This window comes from Pelodiscus sinensis, chromosome 14, assembly GCF_049634645.1.
Source record: "Pelodiscus sinensis isolate JC-2024 chromosome 14, ASM4963464v1, whole genome shotgun sequence".
Classification (NCBI taxonomy): domain Eukaryota; kingdom Metazoa; phylum Chordata; order Testudines; family Trionychidae; genus Pelodiscus; species Pelodiscus sinensis.
The window spans coordinates 34,732,560-34,743,703 of record NC_134724.1 but is presented as its reverse complement, the minus strand read 5'-3'; positions in this window follow the sequence as shown (position 1 = coordinate 34,743,703).

Below are 11,144 nucleotides of genomic sequence, written 5' to 3'. Positions count from 1 at the left end.
CCTGGGGTGTTGGCATCAATAATGATTTATTATTAGGGAAGAGAATGTGACGAGGAGAAAGCTCACTCAGCTCATGCATTGCATCCACAGGAACGCAGGCGCCAAATCCGTGGGTACTCTGGGGTTGGAAAAGAGACTGGCAAAAGTCCTGCCGAACAGCTCCTCCCACTCCATCCCAGCAGCACCTGCCTGGTGTAATCAGCCTTTCAGCAGCATTCAGGAGGCATGGGGAAAAGGGGAAGGAGCACGGACAGGGAGAGGTGGAGTGTGGCTCAGGGTAAGGTTTCCAGTGGGGGCAGGGCCTGGGGTGGAGCAAGGACCAAGTACCCCTCAGGAACTGGGGGATTCGGCACCTCTGCACAGGAATGTTATCTGAGAAGATACTTGACAGCTAGTTGGGCATTTTTAGGATGTCTGCCCTTATTTAGCCACATGTGCACTCAGTTGCCCTCTTTGGCTATGTCTACACTATAGCCTCTTGCGCAAAAACATATGCAAATGAGGCAAAGCATGGAATATAGCCATGCCTCATTTGCATAATTAATGAGGCTCCGTTTTTGCAAAAGAAGCTTTTGCGCAAAAGCCCCCTTTTGCACAAAAGCCGTTCTTCTGCATTTTTTCAGGAAGAACAGCTGTTGCAGAAGGCGGCGGGGGGTTGCGCAAAAACCTCTTGTGCAAAAACGGAGCCTCGTTAATTATGCAAACGAGGCACAGTGATATTCCACACTTCGCCTCATTTGCATATGTTTTTGCGTAAGAGGCTATAGTGTAGACATAGCCTTTGTGTGTACAACTTCAGTGATTAACTGCACTAATCAGTCACAAAATAGTGCATTTAAAGCTTTGGAAAACTGGTCCCTAAATGTGATTGCTAGGCTCGGGAGTCAACACCCCATTTAGATGAATGCAGTAATTTGCACTTACTCATTCATGCTCAGGTCTTTTTTGTGGTGGTGAGCTTGCACTGGGGTAATTGAGTGGTTTTAAAATTTGTTTAAATTGCATTTAAACACACATTCCACTAAATGGATTCAAGCTTGATTCAAGACGGGGGCAGGGAGGGTACTGGGATAGCCAGATTGATTTCAGACTAATTGAGTCACAAGTTATCTAAAATAGACCAGGCCTGGAACTATTGTACATTAGAATTATGCTTGCAAACTTTTTCTTGCCCCGTCGTGAAAGAAAGAAAGAAAGAAAGAAAGAAAGAAAGAAAGAAAGAAAGAAAGAAAGAAAGAAAGAAAGAAAGAAAGAAAGAAAGATTTTGCAACAGTTGACTCAGTCCTGGGATCTGACAGCCAAATCACTGAAACAGATCATCCACCTGTCACATGCTTTTCCAAGTGATCCGCTCAGCCCCCAATTCCTGAGCTTGTCTGTTTTGGTCCCTGCCAGCCATGTTCCAGGAAGTAGCTCAGCTTTCCTTCTAGTTAAAATGCCAAGAGCTGTCAAAGTCCTGATTCACGATCCCTCCTAACAGCCAAATTGTGGCTTTGGCTTCACTGCTACAAACTGGTGTGTTTTTACCATCTGGTAACTCACATACTTTAGGTCTAGCTCATTGTAAAACCTCAGTGGAGAGAAGGTTCTGGAGTTTTACCATGAACTAAACTAGGCGAGGTCAAAGCTGGACATTGGCGTAGCGTTCACTTTGCCTCGTTACCACTCAGCTCCAGGTGTGACGGTAAATCTCGCTGTAACCCTTCTGGAAGAGAAGACCGTGTGTAACTGTGGTAGCAATAGCTTAGTCAGTGTGGCTGGAGCTTTCAGATTTCCCGACTGGTTGCAACTGAATTTGGTTTCACATTTTTTATAATAGACAGTTTATTGCACAACCCCGTTGTTTTCAGAAGTTTCGTAATGGTAATTTTTGGAAGGATTTGTTAGGACAATGTCTCAAACTGAGCCTGCAGCCAGGCCAGGTCGGGTCAGGTCATATTATAGCAGTAGGCCATATTTTTATGCAGATGGGAGGGAAGGAATTGACAGACAAACGGATTGACAGACAAACTGTCCATCCAGCCCAGTGTCCCATCTCTGACAGGGCCCAGGACCAGATGCCTCAAGGGAAAGTACAAGGGACCCCAAGAAGGCAGTGGCTGGCTGAAGCATGATGGCTTTTATCACTTATGAATTTTACATCCCATCGAATGTCACTGGAAGGTTTCTCATTACTTATATAAACACCTGATCCTTTTTGGAATGCTGAGATGGTCTTCGTAATGCTTTATTGGGACAGTGATAGAAATGTAGTCGTGTTAGTCTGGTCTAGCTGAAACAAAATAGAGGACTATGTAGCACTTTAAAGACTAACAAGATGGTTTATTAGGTGATGAGCTTTCGTGGGCCAGACCCACTTCCTCAGATCAAATAGTGGAAGAAAATTGTCACAACCATATATTCCAAAGAATACAATTAAAAAAATGAACACATATGAAAAGGACAAATCAAATTTCAGAACAGAAGAGGCATGGGGGGGGAGGTAAATGTCTGTGAGCTAATGATATTAGAGGTGATAATTGGGGAAGCTATCTTTGTAATGGGTAAGGTAATTAGAGTCCTTATTCAGACCCAAGTGTAAAGTGTTGAATTTTAAGCATGAATAACAGTTCAGAGGATTCTCTTTCAAGTGCAGTCTTGAGGGACAGTGAGCCTCACAAGTTCAGTACGGGTGGTACAAAAGAGTACTGATGTGCTTACCAATAACTGTGTCTGTGTGTGCACGCATGCGTGAATTTGGCGTGAATTCTGCCCAAGTGAAAGGTGCAAGATAAGACAACCAAAATCAACCCTTGAGGGGGAAGAGGCAAAGTAGCAGCCTCTGAGCAACGTGCCACAGCCCTATATCAGATGAACCATCCCCAAAGAGAGGACAATGCTTCAGTCTCCACGCTGGTTCGGACAGTCCTTGTTTGTAGTTTCTGTGATGGGGGAAAGCTGTCCTCAGGGACCTGGAGAAAGACTAGAAATCATTTCATACTGGCCGGCGAATGGCTCTCAGATGGCTAAGACTGTTGATCACAGCTGGATTCAAACTATGGTCATCTCGCTTGACCTCCCATGCAACAGAGAACATCCCTTTTTGAACCAGGGCCAGCTTTAAGGGAAAAACCCAATCTTTATTTTAAAATTGCCAGCAACGGAGACTCTACCGGGAACCTTTTGGTAAGTTTTCCCAAGGGCTAATTACTCTCACTGTTCAAATTGTGGGCCTTGTGTCAAGTCCAACTGTGTCCAGCTTCATCTCCCAGCGGTGGGTTTTGGTACCTTTCTCTGCGAGACTGAAGAGTCCTCGGTTGTCAGATTCCTGATTCCATTGTAATAGAGGGGGGTGCTCCTTTAAGGGCTGGTGGCCTTGAATCCGTCAGCCGTGTTCACTTAGCCCCACCCTGATGCATCTCTGCCACCCGTGGAGCTTAAAAAGAGGAAAGCCCAGGCCTAGCAGTTAGCTTTGGAGAGACTTTGGTGGCGTAGGGGAAGACACTGGTTGAAGCTTGCCAGAAGCCCTTGGTGGGAGGACAGAGCTGGGCTGACTGGTGCCCAGGAGCCGGTGAGTAGACAGTCTCTGGAGGCAGGAGGCTTGTGTGTGAGGAAGGGGACTGAAGGCTGATGCCAGCAGGACTCTTTGGTGTTCTTGGACTGGGGGCTCGGTTACCCTGGAAGGGATGTTGTGCTCTGAAGTGCCTTGGCTGCAGAGTAGGGTTGCTAGATGTCCGGTTTTCACCCGGACAGTCTGTTTTTTCTGGCCCCTGTCCAGTTTCTCTCAGACGGAAGACCGGCAGGGATAATCTTCCCCTACCGCATCTGTGTCTGGCGAAGGTAGGGGGAGCAAAAAGCATGGGGATTCTTAAAGGTGCAGCGCTCCCCCCCCCCCCCCCCCCCTCAACAAGTTTAGTATCCTGTGTGGTTTTTTTGTTTTGTTTTTTGGCCATGTTTGGGATTTTTGGTGAAAGCATCTGGCAAGCCTACTGCAGAGCCAAGCCATGTGTATGCCTGGAGCAGGCTGAAGGAGGAGGTGAAGCAGGCAAGCTGCAATGTTGGGCCATGCTGGGGAGGGGTTCTCTGGGATGGCGACAGGGAGGGACTGACTGATTTGCCCCTCAGCCTGCAGTTAGAGACAGCAAATGGACTCCCAGAGTGCCGTGTATGTACCTGTGGGGCCATTTGAGGCCTGCTCTTGCATGTATGCTGTATGCGTGGTGCCCCCTGGGGACAGGAATGGTTCAATGAGTCAACTCCCCCCAAAAGCCTGGCTCTTCTAATCACAAATGGTTAGAATCCACTGGAATTCCCTCTCAAGCAAGAGGGCTGGTTTTCAGTGGGACTTGCTCGAAAAGCTGAAATTTTCCTGCTGGGTGTTGAAGAGGCTCCACTGCCCCTGACACCGACTCTGTCCCATAAAAGTCCCCGGACGTGGTTTTGCCTTCATTCTGCCAAGGGGTGCAGTTTGGGGGTGAGTGTCTGGCTCTCATGTTTCTTTTTGGCCTCCTCGGCTTGCCCTGGACTCCTCCAACCTGCCTGGCTCTTCCTGAGGTGAGAGAGCCGCTCCAGCTCCGAACGCAGCAGGGCGAGGTCTGATGGCCGGGCTCGCTGCTGTGTGGACAGGGAAAGCTCCTCCTATCGGGGAGGGAAAAGAACCACTCGCCTTTGTCGTCCAGCTCTGGGGAGGGGTAGCAAGGCTGCACTGGCCGCTCAGCTGGAGGAAAGAGCTAGAAAGGGGCAGTTTATCGTTGCGTTGCCATCAGCATGTCAAGTATGGCGTAACATCCCCACCAGCGTGCTGCTGCTGTTACCAATTACATAGCAGTGGGAGCTATTAGGTGAGGTCCCAAGGCCTGCTCTGGCCCCATTACACCAGCTGGGAGGCTGGAACAATTTGCATGGCGGGGGTACCAAGAGCCATTAAACCCAACTGTAACCCTGTACATGAGGGAAACCACTTCAAGCCAAGGGGTGCTACCATCCCCCCAGCACCCTACTTCCAGCACCCATGACACCAACTAACAGAGCAATGGCAAAGGGTCTCTAAAAGCCCCAGATTGGGTGAGGAGAGGAGTCCCCCAGTGCAGGCACTAAGTGGGAGGGCTGTATGGCTGCCCTTGTATAACGGGTTTGTGTTCGGGGCTGGGCTGGAGCATGGGGCCACAGCATGTAGTGATGCTGAGGTTCTGGGCTGTGTTTTGGCCCATATGCATCCTCCCTAGGTGGTGCAAACTCGGGCAGGCCCCCAGGAGTGTTGTGCAAGACTTTGCCCTTTAGACAAACCCAGGATCGGAAAGGCACACAGATGGCTTGCAGCTCCCCTATCCGCCCCTCCCCTTGCATTTGCAAGCTCAGTGCTGCCAGCCCCAAAGATCACCCTTGGGATCTACTCCTGGCTTCACCACCAGCCAGCAACATGAGGTTGGGCAAGTCACATCACAGTGTATGACTCAGTTTCCCCTAACAGTGTTCCAGGATAAATTGCCTGAAAATCCTAGTCAGCTGGGTGAGAAGGTCATCAGGAGCGGAAATAATATATTGGGTCTCTTACCTGCCAGTAGAAGGAAAAAAAGACTGGCTGTAAATTGGACAGCTATCAGCGAACTTTCAGGGGATTCCCAGAATCTGAGACATTTGCGGAAGCTGTTTGACTATAAAACTGATATTGTTTGCAGTTTCACCTCCTGTCTGCTATAAACTTCTCCCGAGACACTTCCTGATAACTTAAGTTCTCAAAGAGTTTATTGACACTTTGAGAGACAAGCCGGATGAAGGAATACCTTTTGTTGACACTTACAGGTGACCCGCGTGGGGGAAAATAGTGCTTTCTCTTGCTGCTTTATGGTGATTAAACAAGTCTCAAAGGGTGTTTTGCTCTTTTTACATTAGTAATTGAGTCTTGCTGACCTGTTTTCCCTAGAAGACTCAGTGGACAATTAAAAACCTAGTAAGAATATCACAGACACCAACCAAACGAAACCTGGTTGAGAGAAGTGCTTTTAATTCAGGCTGTTTCAAACATTGTTCCTTTGGAAAATGCTTATTAAATTCAAGTGCCTAAGAACGTCTGCAAGACAATAGCCCTGCCTCTTCCATCAAGGACTGAGAAGTCGGTTGGTGCTCTTCTCCTAGGCTGTGTCTAGACTGCAGGGTTTTTTCGAAAACTTCACCTGCGTCTAGACTACTGCCGTGTTCTTTCGAAATTAAATTGAAAGAACGCGGCTTTTCTTTCAACGGCGGTATTCCTCATTTCATGAGAAAGAACGCCTTTTTTCGAAAGTGTTCTTTCGAAAAAAGGCATTCTTGAATGCAAACAGGGCTTTTTCGAAACAGAGCATCCAGACTGCCTGGGTGCTCTCTTGAAAAAGCGGCTCACTTTCTCGAAAGAAGAAGTTGCAGTCTAGACGCTCTCTTTCGAAAGAGGCTTGTAGTCTAGACATACCCAGAGTCCCCAAGGAGGCCTTTAGCAAACCACTTTTTCAAAAAAAATCCGGCTTTTTGAATACATCAGAGCACTTGGACGGGAGGCACTTGTTCTGTTGCACGGTGGCGCTCGCCTTTGAAGGGCCAAATGACACCAAGCAGCTCTAACTTTATTTATGGTTCGGGAACTAGGTGTCTCTCACCGCGGACTGCTGGAGCGGTTCATCTTCAGGCTGTGTGGAGCGAGAAACACGGAGCTCTTCCCGGACAGCCTTTCCTGGGCTGTCTGCACTCTGGGCAGGGGGTTGAGGGAATGGCTGCTCTTTGCTTGATTTAACAAGCTGGAATAGCGTCTGCCTCTGGGGGCTAGCATTTCAGCATGATTGCCTCATCCCTGGGAGCTTGTTAGCGCTCCAGGAGAGGGACCTGGCTTTCTTCTCATTAGTCTGCCCTGCCGGCACGTATAGGAGAGCTCAAAACCTCTGTGTTCGGAAACCTCCTCTTGCCTCTCTAGTGTCTATGGCTCTTGCTTCCTGATTCTCCGCAGTCCTGTCAGTCGGCTCCCTGCATCCCAGCCCCTCATCACTGCTGCTTCAATTGGAAACCGCTGCATTCTGGGGCCTGTCTCTGAAACCTTCCTGCGGGGTCCATCCTTGCCCAGAGCCAAGACAGAACTTGCTGGCGCTCTGTGGGCACCATGGGCTGGAGTTACATGGCTATGGGGAATGGGACTAGCAAACGATCTGACCAATGAAAGGAGAGTGGCAAGGGCAACAGTCAAGCATCTTTTCTGGGGACCTGATCCCAGCCACCGTAAAAGTCAATGGAAATGACTCCACAAAGCTTAGGCCTTAATGCGAATGGCAATCCCCGCACACGCGGTGCCAAATGCTGCTCGCATTTCTGTGAGTCACTGAGAGAGAGGGATCGGGCCCTCATCTGGTTGTAGGAGTTTGAAGTCACGGTTGTGGTGTCCCAACAGGTCTCCTCCTCCATCTGTGATAACAGCCTGGCTGCGTGTGTGTGTGCTCCTCCTGTGTGTTGTACTGACTTCGCACAAGTAGTCCACACAGCAGACTCCAAGAGAGCCCCCTGTCATGATTATGAGGGTTAGCCAGCAGCCTGGGGATTAAGGGGTTAACTACACCTAGCCAGGTGGAGTGACCAGTAGGAATGTAGGTGGGACTTTCAAACTGGGACAAAGGAATTGGGTTTTTTTTCCTTTCTCCCTTTTGTTTCTCCGGATGTGTTCTCTGCAGCTACAGAGAGGGACAAGCATCTCTCTCTCTCTCTCTCTCTCTCTCTCTCTCTCTCGCCAAGACACCATTCTTCATTTTCTGTGAGTAGGGTAAAGTTTAGGTAGTTTCGTTAGGCTTTATTGTTTTAAGGGTTGGGTATGGGATCTGAGATCTGGCACTGTTTAAAAGATGTTTTGGCTTTTCTTTGTAACCAAGTTCTAGGCCCGGGGGCTGTGTCTACACTGGGCCACTTATTCCGGAAAATCAGCCACTTTTCCGGAATAAGCTGCGAGCTGTCTACACTGGCCCTTGAATTTCCGGAAAAGCAACGACGCTCTACTGTACAAAATCAGCCACTATTCCAGAAAAACTATTCTGCTCCCACTCGGGCATAAGTCCTTATTCCGGAACACTGTTCCAGAAAAGGGCCAGTGTAGACAGCACAGTAGTCTTTTCCGGAAAAAAGCCCCAATCGCGAAAATGGCGATCGGGGCTCTTTTCCGGAAAAGCGCGTCTACATTGGCCACAGATGCTTTTCCAGAAAAAGGGCTTTTCCGGAAAAGCAGCCTGCCAATGTAGACGGTCCTCTTCCGGAAAACCTGAAAATGGAATAGTATTCTGTTTTAAGCAGTTCTGGAAATTCATGCCAGTGTAGACACAGCCATGGAGTTTCTCCATGAGTATATTTTGTTACCTTCCTATCTAGTCATTATGCTTGCAACAGGAGTATTGTTGTAATAATATCCTGTTACAACAGGAGTATTGTTGTAAGCTATCTTTGTAATGGGTAAGATAATTAGAGTCTTTATTCAAACTTAGGCGTAAAGTGTCGAATTTAAGCATGAATGACAGTTCAGAGGATTATCTTTCAAGTGCAGTCTTAAAAGGCCTTTGAAGCAGAATGCAGGTAATCAAGTCCTTGAGACAATGTCCTTTCTGGTTGAAATGGCAAGAAACTGTTTTTTCTGTGTGATCCTGTCTAATATCTGTTTTGTGGGCATTGATCCTTTGGCGAAATGTCTGAAACGTTTGTCCAATGTACATAACAGACGGACATTTTCGGCACATGATAGCATAAATTATATTTCTGGATGCGCAGGAATATGTGTTCTTGATCTTATAACTCATTTGGTTAGGCCCAATAATGATATCAGCAGAGTGAATATGTGGACAAAGCTGGCAACGGGGTTTGTTGCAAGGGAAAGTACCAGGGTTGGTATTAGTGTGGTATGTCCTGTGGTTGTTGGTAAGAATCATCCTGAGGTTAGGTGGTTGTCTATAGAACACCACTTGTCATCACCTACAGCCCCCAACTTAAACCTGTCCAACACATTATCAATAAACTACAGCCTATACTGGAACAGGATACTAAACTCCAACGGTGTGTCTAGACTGGCAAGTTTTTCCGGAAAATCAGCCGCTTTTCCGGAAAAACTTGCCAGCTGTCTACACTGGCTGCTTGAATTTCCGGAAAAGCACTGACGATCTCATGTAAGATCGTCAGTGATTTTTCCGGAAATACTATGCTGCTCCCGTTCGGGCAAAAGTCTTTTTCCTAAAGACTTTTGCGCAAAAAGGCCAGTGTAGACAGCAGTACTGTTTTCTGCAAAAAAGCCCCGATTGCGAAAATGGTGATCGGGGCTTTTTTGTGGAAAAGCGCATCTAGATTGGCCACGGATGCTTTTCCAGAAAAGCGTCCTGCCAATCTAGACGTGCTTTTCCAAAAATTCTTTTAACGGAAAACTTTTCCGTTAAAAGCATTTCCAGAAAATCATGCCAGTGTAGACGTAGCCCAAGAGGCTCTGGGAGACAGACCCATAGTCTCCTATAAACAACCGCCTAACCTCAAGATGATTCTTACCAACAACCACAGGACATACCACACTAATACCAAACCTGGTACTTTCCCTTGCAGATATTAGACAGGATCACAAAGAAAAAACAGTTTCTTGCCATTTCAACCAGAAAGGACATTGTCTCAACAACTTGATTACCTGCATCCTGCTTCAAAGGCCTTTTAAGACTACACTTGAAAGAGAATCCTCTGAACTGTCATTCATGCTTAAATTCGACACTTTACGCCTAAGTTTGAATAAAGACTCTAATTATCTTACCCATTACAAAAATAGCTTCCCCAATTATCACCTCTAATATCATTAGTTCACAGACATTTACCTCCCTCCTATTCCCCTTCTGTTCTGAAATTTGATTTGTCCTTTTCATATGTGTTCTTTTTTTTTTTTAATTCTATCCTTTGATATATATGGTTGCGACAATTTTCTTCCACTATTTGATCTGAGGAAGTGGGTCAGGCCCACGAAAGCTCATCACCTAATAAACCATCTTGTTAGTCTTTAAAGTGCTACATCGTCCTATTTTTTGCATCAGCTACACCAGACTAACACGGCTACATTTCTATCACTGTTCTACACCTGGGTCTATTACCAATTAGTGTGTTGCACTCTCAGCCCTGTTCGTGCCAAGTTCTGTGAGTAGGGGTCTGCCTCTTGCTCACAGTTTAGCTTTGCTCTACATTAGCAAAGTCTAGGCTTCAGGCGTCATACCAGGCCCGTGATACATGGGCTTATATTTCAGGCCCTCCCCTTACTTCAAGGATCAGCTCCCAGAAATGCAGTAGGGCAACAGAGTACCCCTGCAAAAATGCTGGGCATAGAAAAGGATGAGTAATGGAGAAGACCCTCTGTTTGAATGCATGACTGAGCGACTCCTGGCCATGTGACCTGCGCTGTAGTGACACTTGTCTCCTCAGCCATGCGGGGAGGAAAGCGGGACTAGGAGCTGTCAATCGCTGACCTTCCCAATCCGAGTCTGAACTAGGGATGTAATAGTGTCGTTGATTAACCAATAAGCAAAAGCTTATAGGTCAATGCTATAGACTACACGCATTTCCTCCCTCTTCCCCGCCAGTACATATTGTAGCAGGCTGGCCAGCAGCTCGGCTCAGTCCTGGCTCGCACTGGGTCTGGGATCTATCCCCGCTGCGGCGCTGCATTTAAAGTATTAGGAGCCAGGTGGGCAGGCAACTCCGCTCAGTTCCGGCTTGTGCCAGGTCTGGGAGCTGAGACCTGCCCCTCCCGGTGAGGGGCTGCTGCCACCCTGTGCTGCTACCTCTGTGCCTGAGACAGCAGCGTGGGACAACAGGAAGCCAGTCTGTGAGGGGAGCCGGTTTTGAAACTGCCTCCCCTCACGGCCCAGCTCCTGCCTGGCACCGCACGTTGCTGCCTCTGTTACAGAGGCAGCAGCGCAGGGTGACGGGGACACCTCAGGAGTGGATCCGGAGTGCGCTGGCTGCCGGCACCATCCCTGGGTACGATAGAATAATCGAGTAACTGATAAGAATTCCTGAGGTTAATCGACTAGTCTTTTAACCGATATTTAACAGCCCTAGTCTGCACTGAGCTTTCCTGGGTGCATGAAGTACAAACAATAACCAGCCAACCGAAGTGGGCTTGGCTTCTGAGGCGCGTAAGCCTGTGGCAC